This window comes from Antedon mediterranea, chromosome 2 (genome assembly GCF_964355755.1).
Source record: "Antedon mediterranea chromosome 2, ecAntMedi1.1, whole genome shotgun sequence".
In the NCBI taxonomy this organism is placed as follows: Eukaryota; Metazoa; Echinodermata; class Crinoidea; order Comatulida; family Antedonidae; genus Antedon; species Antedon mediterranea.
In genome coordinates, this window is record NC_092671.1 from 32,854,934 (window position 1) to 32,868,230 (window position 13,297).

A 13,297-nucleotide genomic window follows, 5' to 3' on the forward strand; every position below is an offset into this window, starting at 1 on the left:
TGCACGTGTTTTTTGTAACACGCGGGTACTTCTAATCTATTCATATCGGCAATGAGTTCATTTTTTTATATGATATTATATTTTTTATTTCTTCATTTTTTTTAAAACGTGGATAGTAAGAATCGTAATAATATTAAGCACTTTTTGCGTTCCATACTTTATTGTGGCCGAGTTGACCGATTAGTTTTTGGCCGAGTTGACGTGAGGCCGAGTTGACTTGAGGCCGAGTTGACTTGAGGCCGAGTTGACTTGGGGCCTACTTGACGTGGGGCCGACTTGACTTTGGCCGAGACGGTTTGGGGCCGACTTGACCTGCAACCGTCGAGACGCGTGATATCAAGTTCCATACAGGGACCAAAATGTGTAATGTAGTTATTTTCCAGGCGAAGTTTACCGACGGTTACCGAAGGGAACACGGGTACTTTTTGTCGGGGAATATAATATACAGTAAAAAGCGTTCGCGTTCACTTCGTAGCTAGCTTCAGCGCCTAGAAAACCGCGACGTTTCATTGACCGTGGAGAGTACGTCAGAGTGATATTATGCACTTTATATGCATTCATTTTTGCCACCGACCTAACTTACTACTAAACAATAGCTAGGTTCGCACTTGTCTGGCGGTATCCCTTTGTACGAATCGTTCAACGTTGGGTCGAGACGCGTGATATCATGTTCCATCCAGGGACCAAAATGTGTACTGTAGTTATTTTCCAGGCGAAGTTTACTGACGGTTACGTCGTGTACTGCGTCGACGTACGCTACACTACAGCAAAAACGAATTATGTTAATTGTTCGTATGTTCACCAATTTTTTAATTTACAAGTAACCTTCTGTACCGTGGGGCACCTAAAATAAAATTTTCATCCATTACTAAACAAAAAAACATGCCATTTTCGCTTAGCCAACATCTTATTATAGCTAAGTTATTACATTTTCAATGTCCTGTATGTCATGAATTTCTCACCACTCGGAAGTCCAGATAGTACGCACGCATACACTTGGGAGGAATAAACTTATTTCCCCGACTGAAAAAGGTCTACGCTTGCGTTTTTTAAGCCTCTAGGCCTGATGTTTCCAAAGTATAAAATGCAATTTTTTGAAGACCTGCAGCTCTAGTTTTAAACAGTTTCTTAGCTCAGCCCCAACAATAAAGCTGGTCATATTTCGAAGTACAAGAAGTGCATTTTCCGGGACCTAACATCTCTATTTTTCAAACATTTCTTAGCTCAGTCACAACCATGATAGGGACTTATATATTTTGTTTCATGTTTTGAAGTATATTAAGTCCAATTTCCGGGACCTCCAACTCTATTTTTCTAAATTTTCTTTGAACTTTTATTTTTTAAATTGAAAAATATGGATTGAAACAGTCATCGCGCATCGTTTTTTTGCACGCAGTATTTTATTTATGCATTATAAAAAATGGAAAAAATGGCTACCCTAAATCTGATTAAAATGACCTCAAATGACGCTAGAACGCGTTGCTTCCGGGGGCTTCGCCCCCTGGACCCCCACCGGGGGCCCTTGGCGGCCCCCTGGCCCCAAGCCTAGTGATGCTCGCTTCGCTCGCATAGCCCCCTCGTCGGGGAATGTAGCCCCTGCGTCGGGAAGATCCTGGCGCCACCCCTGACCTGAAACAGGAAATTGTGGTAGAATAATTGAAAATAATAACAACATGATAGAACAATCAAAATGCAAAGGTAGACTGGATTCGCCAAAAACAAATACAGATGAGAAGAGAATGACTAGAAATTGCAAAGTGCCGCGAGCATATCTCTGTGATATGCCTAGCATAATGTAGTTTTGATGACGTGGGCCCTGTTACAACCGTTAATGTAGAAAACGCCAGCTAATGTCGAAACAACCGTTAATGTAGAACAACCCACTGCTTATGTAGTAAAACCTCCAGCTTATGTAGAAACACCAACAGCTTATGTAGTGAATAAAAATCAACACCAGCTAATGTTGAAACAGTCAACAGCTTATGTAGTAACGAAAATTGCCTCCCAGCTTATGTAGTTACTATCGCCAGCTAATGTAGAAAATGTTATTTTTTTTTTTTTATTAAATAATAATTGTTTTCAATAAAAATTTAAATTTCTATGATCTTACTGGTATTCATTGTATATATTTATTTATTTATTTATTTTCAATCTTTCTACATAACAAAAAAGTATAACAGGGGAGTAGCGGAAAAGCAAAAGTAAAAACTGTCATCTTGTGATATGCTTGATCAGCATCTTCTAGACAGTTCCTACTGACGATCGAATATTTTTTGTATAATATTATTGATTATAATAAATATTGATTGATTGATTACTCATGCCTACTACCTATTCCCTTTTACTACCATACCATTTAGAAATAAACCACACACGCAATCGATTATTGTGCTGCCCTCGATAACGGTCGCGTCTTCTAGACAGCCAGATAACCAATATAATATACTACGATAATAATAATACGACGCATAATAAACGTTAGTAACGAAACTCTAACTATATGTACATCTAGTGTCTTATTTGGTTATCTGGCTGTCTAGAAGACGCGACCGTTATCGAGGGCAGCACAGTTACCAGCTGGTACAATTATTGGATGTTTTTGGTTGTAATCTATCTCCAGATTTGCAGAGCGTCCTCCGATTCTAAGTAGCCCGTCGTCTCCCAAAATAGGATCTAACTTTCGAAGAGCGCTGATCTTCGGTAATGGACGTCTCATTTTGAGACATGCAATCTCCTCTAGGTACGTCTCTTCTTGGACCGCCTGCACCACAACGATTCTGACTGCGCTAATCTCATCTGGTGTAACCTGGAAAGTAAAAGTTCCCCAGCTGTTTTTCTTTTTCAACTTGAACGAAGCTGCCACCTTCTTGAGTTTTGCTATCACAATTAGCAGTCTTCGCCAATCAGAAAAACGTTTAAAACGTGTGTTGCCAAGTCGCGGCTTAACGGTATGTGTTGACATTGTGGTGACGGTTGGTCTTACTTCGTCATCTTCTTCCGGATCTATCAAGTCAAATGTGTTTTCAGGAACTGATGCCTGTGGCCTGTCAGTCTGGACAATGCTCTGCCCATCGAACCAGTTGCTGCACATGAGATCGTCTGGAGTAGTCGGTCTTGAGGCAACGTCAGCTGGATTGTTTTCGGTTGCTACATAGTGCCATTGACTTGGAGATGTTGATTTAGTGATCCGGTTGATTCTATTTGCCACATAAACACAGAAGCGTCTTGTCTTATTGTTTATGTAGCCAAGCACTACGCGACTGTCTGTATAAAACGTCACCGCATCAAAGTGGATATCCATTTCGTCTTTTATAATTTCAAACATCTCAGTCGCTAACACGGCAGCGCATAATTCCAGTCTTGGAACTGTGTGAGCTGGTTTGGGAGCTACCTTGCTCTTGGATATTACAAAACCAGTATGAGGTCCATCTTCGTTAGTCACCGTACGGTATGCGACAGCTCCAATGGCTTGCGTAGATGCGTCTGAGAATATGGTCAACTCCTTTTTGGCGCTTGATAAAATGGACGTGTTTACGTATCGTCTTGATACCTTTAGCTTCTCTAAGCGCTCCAGTGACGTCCTCCAACTATCCCACTCTCCTCTGTTATCTAAGTCTAGGGGTGCATCCCAATCTGTGCTACCTTTGCTTAGTTCTCTAACAAGCAGCTTTCCTTGTAAAGTGACAGGTGAGACAAGTCCCAGTGGATCGAATATGCTATTAACTACGGATAACATGCCTCTTCTTGTGTACTCACTTGGTTCGCGAGATATCTTGAAGGTAAAGTAGTCATTTCTTACGTCCCATAGCACGCCTAGACTTCGTTGAATTGGTACTTTGTCTGTGTCGACGTTAAATGTTTGTAAGTCCTTCGCCTTGTCTACGTTGTCGAAAGCGTCCATCACCTTTTGGCTGTTTGAGGCAATTTTGTGTAGCTTCAAGTTTGATTCCGCAAGCATGGATCTCGTTCTGGTCAGAAACCAGTCCGTCATCCACATAGAAGTTTCGCAAGACGTAATGGCTGGCATCCTCTCCATACTTGTCTTTAGATTCTTTTGCAATGCGACCCATACAGTAGATCGAGACTGCCGGCGATGGGCTGTTTCCGAAAACATGGACATTCATCCTGTAGTCAATAACTTCATTGGTCATATCGTTGTCTTTGAACCACTTAAAACGGAGGTAGTCACGATGGTCTTCTCTCACGTAGAAGAAGTAAAACATCTGTTGGACGTCTGCGATTACAGCAATACTCTCTTTCCTGAATCTTAATAGGACTCCTACTAAAGTGTTGTTCAGGTCAGGACCACTTAGCAACACCTTGTTTAATAAAACTCCGCCAAGGTCTGCACTTGAATCGAAAACAACTCTTATTTTGTCCGGTTTTTGTGGATGATAGACACCAAACATCGGCAGATACCAACGTTCCTTCTCTGGTGAAATAGGCGGGGCTGGCTCAGCATGTCCGTGATCTAACTTCTGCACAAACTCAACAAACTGGCTCTTTTGTGAAGGCTTCTTGTTGAGCGTCTTGCAAAGTGAATGCAATCTTCTTCTGGCTAGGGCTTCATTGTTAGGAAGCGGTTGTCGGGACGGCTTGAAAGGCAATGGCGCCACCCAACTTCCTTTCTCATCTTTGAACACTTCACTATCCATGATGCTAACAAATTGTCGTTCTTCGACATACATGGCCGGTTTGTCGTCGTGTTCTGTGACATCAAAAACGTCTTTCACCTCGGACAGATAAATAGCGTTATGACAACTATCAAATTTAGTTCCGTTCTTTATGGTTTGTGTCTTATATGTTCGCGTTGGCTCCGAAGTAGCATCTAAACATGTTTCTCCTATAATCACCCATCCCAAGTCCAACCTTTGTGCGAAAGGTGCATCATCTGGGCCGTTTATTTGTTCCCTGACTTTATGGACTTGCGCAACGTCTCTTCCTATAAGTAGGAGTATTGGTAAGGCGCGATCTACATTTTCTATCATTTCGGCGATAGGTTTAAGGTGCGGGTGGTAACGAGCGATATGAGGTGTTGGGATTTCCTCGAAATTGTCAGGAATCATATTGCATTCTCTTATATACGGAAGCTTGACTCTCGTTTTACCATCGGTTGACGTGATACACATTCTGTCCGTCACCCTTCCGGTAGTCTGGACTGTTCCACTACACGTACGCATACTGAAGACGGTGGGTGTAGAATTCACATTGAAGTGGTCGAACAGTTCTCCTTTTGCTAACGTACTATTGCTCTGATCGTCGATTACCGCATATACAGTTAGTGCTTCGCTTTCGTTATCTTCTGGAAATATTTTCACCTTGCAAATTTTTGCACATGAGCGACCACCAGGCACACCTCCGCACACCATGGTGCAAGAAGGGGAAACAGAAATTCCGGTACTCTCCTCGCCGTTGCTTTGTGGAGTTGGAGCAGGAGGTTGTGGTGTTGTTGGTGAGGCAGGTTTTGTTGGTGTAGCAGGTTTTGGTTTGGTGTAATGCATTGCTGTAATGTGTCGGTTACTGCTACATTCTTCACACTTAATAACCTCATGACAGTCCCGAGCTTGATGTTCGTTTGTTGCACAACACTTGAAACAGATCTTGTTTTGTCTAAGTAACTCTTTGCGCTGTTCGATTGGTTTTTGCTTGAAAACTCTACATTTGCTAAGAGCGTGGTTCGTCTTGTGGATAGGACAAACTCGGTCTGGATTTTCGTTAACTGCATTAGAATGTTTTTTTGTAATTTGGTGATGTTGAACTGACATCCATCATGTTAACAGTTACATCTCTGGAATTCAGCGGTTTGTTAAATCTTCCAGGTTTGCTGTCAGTGGATGTCACCTCTGCAGTCCGGAAGCTAGGGTCGTTCCGCATGTCTGCTTGCTCCTTAATCATCTTAACAAAAACGTTAAACGGAGGGAATGAAACATTCTTTTCTTTCTTGTATTGATTACCTTTTGTCATCCATTTCTCTTGCAAATTGTGAGGTAACTTTCGCACGATAGGGTTTACGCCATGAGCTGAGTCCAAATACAGCAAACCGGGGAAGCTTCCATCGTCTTTAGCACACTTAATTTCAAGAAGCAGGTGGGTAAGTTCACGCAACTTTGTAACGTCTCGGATAGCAAACCTTGGGAATTCATCCAATCTTTTCATTAAGTCCCGTTCAATAACCTCCGGAGCACCATAATACTTTTCAAGAGTCTCCCATGCCATTTGTAGTCCCTTAGAAGGATCATGAACCGTTATTGCTCTAATTGGTTTTATGAGTTTCACTGATTCATCGCCTAACCATTTTATGATGAGATCAAGTTCTTGAGGCGGTAACAATCGCAGGTCACCAGTGACTCGCTTGAACGATGCTTTCCACGGTCTATAGTTACCTACTTTGTCATCAAACTTTAATAGTCCTGAAGCTACGAGTTCTTTCCGCATTAAATGATTGGTTAACGCATCAACTGCAGGAAAACCAGAATGGTTGTCAGGGGCTTGAGTGGTTGGTGACTGCCCAATTGTCTGTTGAGATGGTTGATGTGTAACCGGAGGTGTGAAATGTCCTGTCACATAACTTTCAGTGCGTTGGGCAGAATCCTGAGGAGGTGGCAGACCCAGACGGTCAGATAAGCTTGTGGTGTCAGCAGGTTTAAATTCTACCTCATTATCGTCATAGGCTGCCGCTTCTACTGACGCTATAGCAGCTTCTTTTTCTGCGTGAAGCAGGTAGTAGTCTGCCTGTTGTTGGGCCCGTTGTCGCTCCAGCTCAGCTTCATTGCGCATCATGTCTGCCTCTCGTCGGGCAAACTGGAGTTTGGCTCTCGTTATTTCAGCTCTTGCTCGTGCCTGTGACGCAGAGCTGCTTGTGGTGGAGTAATGAGTACTGGTACAGTCATCATCTGAAGATGGTTGTTGCCGTTGGCGACTTCCGACGATGGATGGAAGTCTAGGTTCCGATGCTGATAATCTGTTTATTCTGTCCAACCGACCATCTTCTTGTCTACGCAAGTTGTAAGTTCTACCAGATCTTGTAGACATGTTGAGAAGTGTTTTTACTGTGCTGCCCTCGATAACGGTCGCGTCTTCTAGACAGCCAGATAACCAAATAAGACACTAGATGTACATATAGTTAGAGTTTCGTTACTAACGTTTATTATGCGTCGTATCGTAGTATATTATATTGGTAAAACTGTGGAGGATTACAAAGAAAAACATTATCTAGACTACATTAAAAATAGCAATACAGCGTACGAACATTGTATTTAGCTGTTTAAGCAAAAAGGGGTAACGTAAATGCTAATCAAATATATAACTGCTATACTAACCTAAATTAATTAATATCTTTAATTGCTATAACATTTCAACAAAGGTATAGGCATCAATGGTAAAATTATGCCTTATATGCATTAAGACTAGGAATGAATTAACAATAAATCATCGTCCTAGATCGTAGACAGTAATTATTAAGATAGATACTGTACATATATAGCCAGTACTATAAAGTAGAAACTTGATTGAATAGTATATATGGACCTATATATGGCCAATTAAAAGTTAAAATAACAATTACAAATTAACATGTACTCACACACTGTGATTCTCAAATAGAGACACGTCAAAGATATAAAAAGAAAAGAAACTTGTAAACGAAAAGCATATAAAAGCTTGTGGACTTCTCTCAGTGAATGCTACTGTATTACTAATACTTTATACTGTACAATGTACAAATTAAGTCAACTAGAGGGTGAGCTCGCTTCGCTCGCTCCCCCTCTAGGAAGTGTAGACGATGGTTCTCGGAATGATAATGTTCTTCTTTTACGTTTTCTGTCGGTTACCATTATTGAAAATGCTTGACATTCGTAAAACTAAACTATTCTGTTTCACAGTGTCTTAGATGATTAATAACATTTTAAAGTATAGTCTTTATTATTTGGTAGGGCCCTTATAGGGCGGAGGTGGGGAGGCGGAGTTCATTTGACTCGAGGGAGGGGCTTATTCGAGGGATATATGTTAAATTTTTGAGTTTTAATAATAATGGTAACATTTATAATCAAATGAAATCCTCTAACTGTACTAATAGATATGAAAAGTGATAAAAAAGAATAACAAATGCTTGGTAAATTCTAGATAACATTGCGATGAATTCTACTACAAATAGTATAATTGTGTTATTATAAATGTGGATGGGATGGACGTTTATTAGATAGTTGGTGATTGTTATTCAAAGTGATGTTTTATTGGAGAGGCGTTTATTCAAATAAATATCATCCTAATAAGTATTAATACATTATTTAATTTAAACATCTTTTGAAACTAACTGCCGTGACAGAGTGGGCCATTTCGGCCCAAGAAAGAAGACATTACGGCTTGCAACATGGGCAGACATCTCGGTCCTAACAGGACACAGATAGCCTACAGTTATTCCTGCCAGCTTACTTAATAAAACTCAGCTATCGGGATTTCACTCGATTAATGTCTTATCATCAAATCTCCCTATGTAATTTTATAATACTATTCCCCACAATATATTGGTTGGAGCTGTGGCTTGGTGGTTATGATGCTTGACTACCAATCTAAGGGTCCTGGGTTCAAGTCCTGTCATATGTCAGGGGTTTTTTCTCATGACAATTTACAACTCCACTCCCAAACACTTAATAATAAGTCTTTGTTTATGTAGAGCATCTTGAAATTATTAAATAGTTTATCCATCCTGTAATTGGCGGGTTACTCGCTGTTGGATGAGTATGAAATAAAATAAAAAAAATAAAAAAATAAAAATATTCCGATTCTTTATGGCGTATATTTAATTTGATCTTTATGACTTTGCAGTATAATTTTTATTTTTTAACTACTGTACCTTTCACACGCGCGGTCCGTTCCTAAAATAAACAAAAAACTAAAATGGCTATGACTAATGGCCAACTTAAGCTCCAGTCCTACTATAGTATCTGTGTTTTTCTTCCGTCTTCCAAAGGGACACTGTATTGATTGATGGAAAGTGCCTGTTTCCAGTCACCTTTAGGGTCAAATCTATTATTTTAACTGCTCCCTTGTGTATAAAAGAGAGAAAATAGTTGAAACCAAGTTGCTGCAAGGTGAACTTATCATAAACCCGGAAATAACTTGACCGCCAAGAATTGAAATTGAGTAGAAAATCTACTGTTGAAATCATAAATGTTGTTAAAAAACTCTTTATAATATCTTGCTAAGATAGAAATATGGAAAAATAGCGTCGAACTGCACATTAATGTTATCAAATCTACGTTTCGCGGTACATCTGAGATAGATAAGGTAGGTATCCAAGGCGGAGATTTGTACCGAAGTTTTTGCATTGTGCTCGCCTATGTCAGAATCTATATATAAATTTACGTAAGGGCAAAATTCGGTAAATCGCGCCTTACTTTTAGAATTTTTACTCGATGGTATGTAAAGTTGGTTCGTACTTTCGGTACTGATTTTAACCACCTGATGTAACCCTGTTTACTAATTAAATTAAGTTAGATAATTAGTTATTGACGATTAAAACGAATTTAGGTTCAACGATTTGCCCCAGATAGGGGTGTTTTCCGATCGTGGTATACACTGTCTAATGGATGTCCATCTTGAAAAATACCCGCCACAAAAATGCGAGGAGGCTTCGCATTTTCCTATCTCCTCCTACGATAATTGTTTTTAATAGCTGAAAACCGGTTGAACAGCTCGAGTACAGTATCATAATGTTGAAGACATGCCGATTTTCTTTAAAAAAATACTATTTTGATAGATTTAATATACGTTTATACAAATGTATTGATTTGCGATGAATGGAACATTCCAATCTCTGTGTCGTTCCACAAGTGTCTATTCCGTCAGGCGTCGTAAAGGAAAGTACTGTATACCGTACTCATAACAGAAATTCGATCCATTTTTTTTTTCAATCTGTGCTGCAGAGGTTGGATATAATTTTTTTTAAACGGATTATGAGCTAGCGTTTTCAGTCGCCGTAATTTAATATTTATTACCGATTAAATCGAATTTATGATTTGCCCCGAATAGAGGTGGTTTTCACAAATTGTTTAACATTATATATAAACATACGTCGTAGTGTATCGTTACATGTACTGTACTATTTCAATCGACTACGACGGTGATAGTTTCAACAAAATATTACATCGCAATGTTTTACTGTGTTTAGTGGTATATTATTTGTAAAACATGTTAATTAATATTTCGTTACAAAATAAAGAATATATTTAAAAATTGTTCCTCTTTGCACCCATCCTCTTCCCCATCTCTCAACCATAATGTTACATACAAAACACAAATTAAGTTTGTTTAAATTTGACTTAAACAATTGGTCTCATTTTGTGACAACTTTCTCTTTCGGAAGTAATTCCCAGTGTGCTAATTTTAGTTGAGTACATAAATCACAGTGTCTATTTAATCGTTCCTGTAAACGACATATATTATTGTCCTGCATTATTGTACATTTGAAATCGCCAGTTTTTTAACGCTGAAATTACTGTGTATTCGAGAACCATCTGTGGGCACGACCTAGATGGTACGCGAGCGAAGCGAGCGTACCATCTAGTTAACCATAATTTATATATAGATGCATTGGAATGTCCAAATCCAAACAAGTGCCTTAGGCCCTGTTCAGACCCATGGCGTTAGACCGTTTTAGCGTACAACGTTACTATCAAGGTCACGTTACAAACCGCAGAGAAAAAAACGAGGTGTTCAGACCCATAGCGTACGATTATCGTTACAACGGAAGTACGTCATGCAAGTTGTTTCTAGTTGCATATTCATGTGCTCTTACCCACGTGTTTTCATCATTATTTCCACTGTATACAGGCCTAGATCTCAGCCCTACAATTATGACAAAATTTGCCGTAAATAAAACATACCTCAGCATTTATTTAAGAAAAATATAGTAAAGCCAAATTTCTGTTTCTATTGTTTTTATTTGGTAGTAAAAAACATTTTCCCCAGGCTCTTGTGTTACGAAAATAAAGCAGGCCTCGCAATGATGAAGAAAAAAATGATTGTGATTAGTCTATCCAGTCCAGTCAAAGATTATATATTCTTTGGTCCAGTCGGTTGAAAATAACCCTTAACTTGCTAATAAAAGGGAAACAGCTCCCCTTGTTTGTTTACTGATTTTTTTAGGAGTTAGGGGGTTTTCAGCATTAAACTTGTCCAGTCTAGTCTGCCTTGTATGAATGAGTGACTTGATGTCCCAGGCTAGTTTTTAGCTTGAATGAAATGCGTGAATGGCTCTAGGCCTAGCTAGGCCTAAAAGCGGATGGGATCGTAGTCCCTATGTTTAAATACAAGGTGCATGTATTTATGTCATTTGTTAGAAAATATAATGGTAATCAGTTGATAATAGTTTGTAGCCTTTGTAACAGTTGTATTTGTAGTGTAGTTAGGCCTTATTTATTCTCTACAGGGTTGGGTAGGTTTGGCCAGTATGCGTACCTTTTTATGGCCAGCGGGCGTCCCGGAAATTGCGCAATATGGCCAGCGGGCGTCCAATTATTGCGCAATATTTGTTCAATGGCAGCGTCCGCTCCGTGCGTGTGAAATACGTACAATGCGACAGAGAGGGCGTTATATTTACATTTTCCGCGCGAGATGCCGGCCGGCCACGTACTATTATTATTTATCAGAAAAAAAATATTAAATAATGTGAAATTTCATTTAAAATGTTTTTTGATTGACATTATAATAGTTAAAACTATTAATAATTATTGTTATTAATTAGGCCCTAAAATACAGTAGTATAATTTACTAAATCAGTTTAACTTTGGCTACTAGCCTGCTCTGAACAGATAGATTGGATTTTAGAGGCCTCAGTTCAGCCTTGCCCTACTTGCAAATTCTGTATATATAAAATTAATTATGTATATAGCGCCATCTGTGTCGCATTGTACGTATTTCACACGCACGGAGCGGACGCTGCCATTGAACAAATATTGCGCAATAATTGGACGCCCGCTGGCCATATTGCGAAATTTCCGGGACGCCCGCTGGCCATAAAAAGGTACGCATACTGGCCAAACCTACCCAACCCGTATGCGATTTTTTTTTCCGTACGAGAGTTCCTCCATCGGTTCGTTTCGGACTCAATCGACTCTCTTCGGTATTCGGTAAAGTCAGCTCACTGATGCGTGACAATATAATACAATTTACATTTACAAACCGCGAGCTATACTTTCACACAGGCTCTCATAATAGTAAAATGAATCTACACTAATACGAGTTTTGATGACATTAATTAATAAATACTAGGTCTACTTAGTAATTACATTAAGAACCCAATAGCATATTGAAGATACTTAGGTCTACGACCCAATAGTAGGTCGTATCAGATATTATTTTTTGAAGTTGAACGACCTTTTGTCACGAACGAGAGGCTCTTTTCTTATCGTTTATGGTATTGTAGCTAGCCCATGGCTAGCCTAGCCAAGCTTGTGTAAGCATATGCAAGGTATTACTTTTGAATTTAAAATGATTATGTACAGTAGGAATTTCTATGCACAGTGTATGTTTTTTATACCTTTTAAAATAATATTATTAAATTAATATTTATATTGTAAGGTAATGGAAATTTTACGTTAAAGGTGTACGTAATTATCCCCAATCTTGAAAAATAAAGATTTCAGACTTTTAATATAGGCAATTTTGGAGTTTTAATTAAGTTATAGGCCTACAACTAATATTATTGTTTATTATGTGTATATGTAATTTGGAAAATCATAAAAAATATATGCAAAGTAAAAAACATTCAGAAGACAGGAAAGCAATAGTACAAATACATTTAATAATACTGTAACACATTTTCCAGGAAGCTTATAATTATATGTGATAAATACTATCATCTTGTCATGAAGATCGGTTTTCTTTATTCCATATTCTTGATTTTATTTTTTTTATTATGGTTTCGGAAATAATTTTTTTTTTTAAATTGTTCATTTTAATTCAAAATTTCCACTGGCCAAGATATCAATAATTATTAAATTAACACAATATTAAACGCTTTATAAGCAAGCATGTGTTTCTATACATTACAACTTAGGCCTACAAGAATACATGTTACTAATACTAGGCCTATATGTATACAATTTTTCAAATGTTACACTTAAAAACCTGAAGAAAATTGTAATTTTCTTGATAAAAACATCTGTTAGTGTTACTTCTGTACATATAATTTCTAACCTACTACTTCATTTTATTAAAATAAAAAATAGTACTGTAGATGGAAATGTACTACATTGAAGCACACGTACGTAGGGCTAGGCTAGGCCTTGCTTGTGAC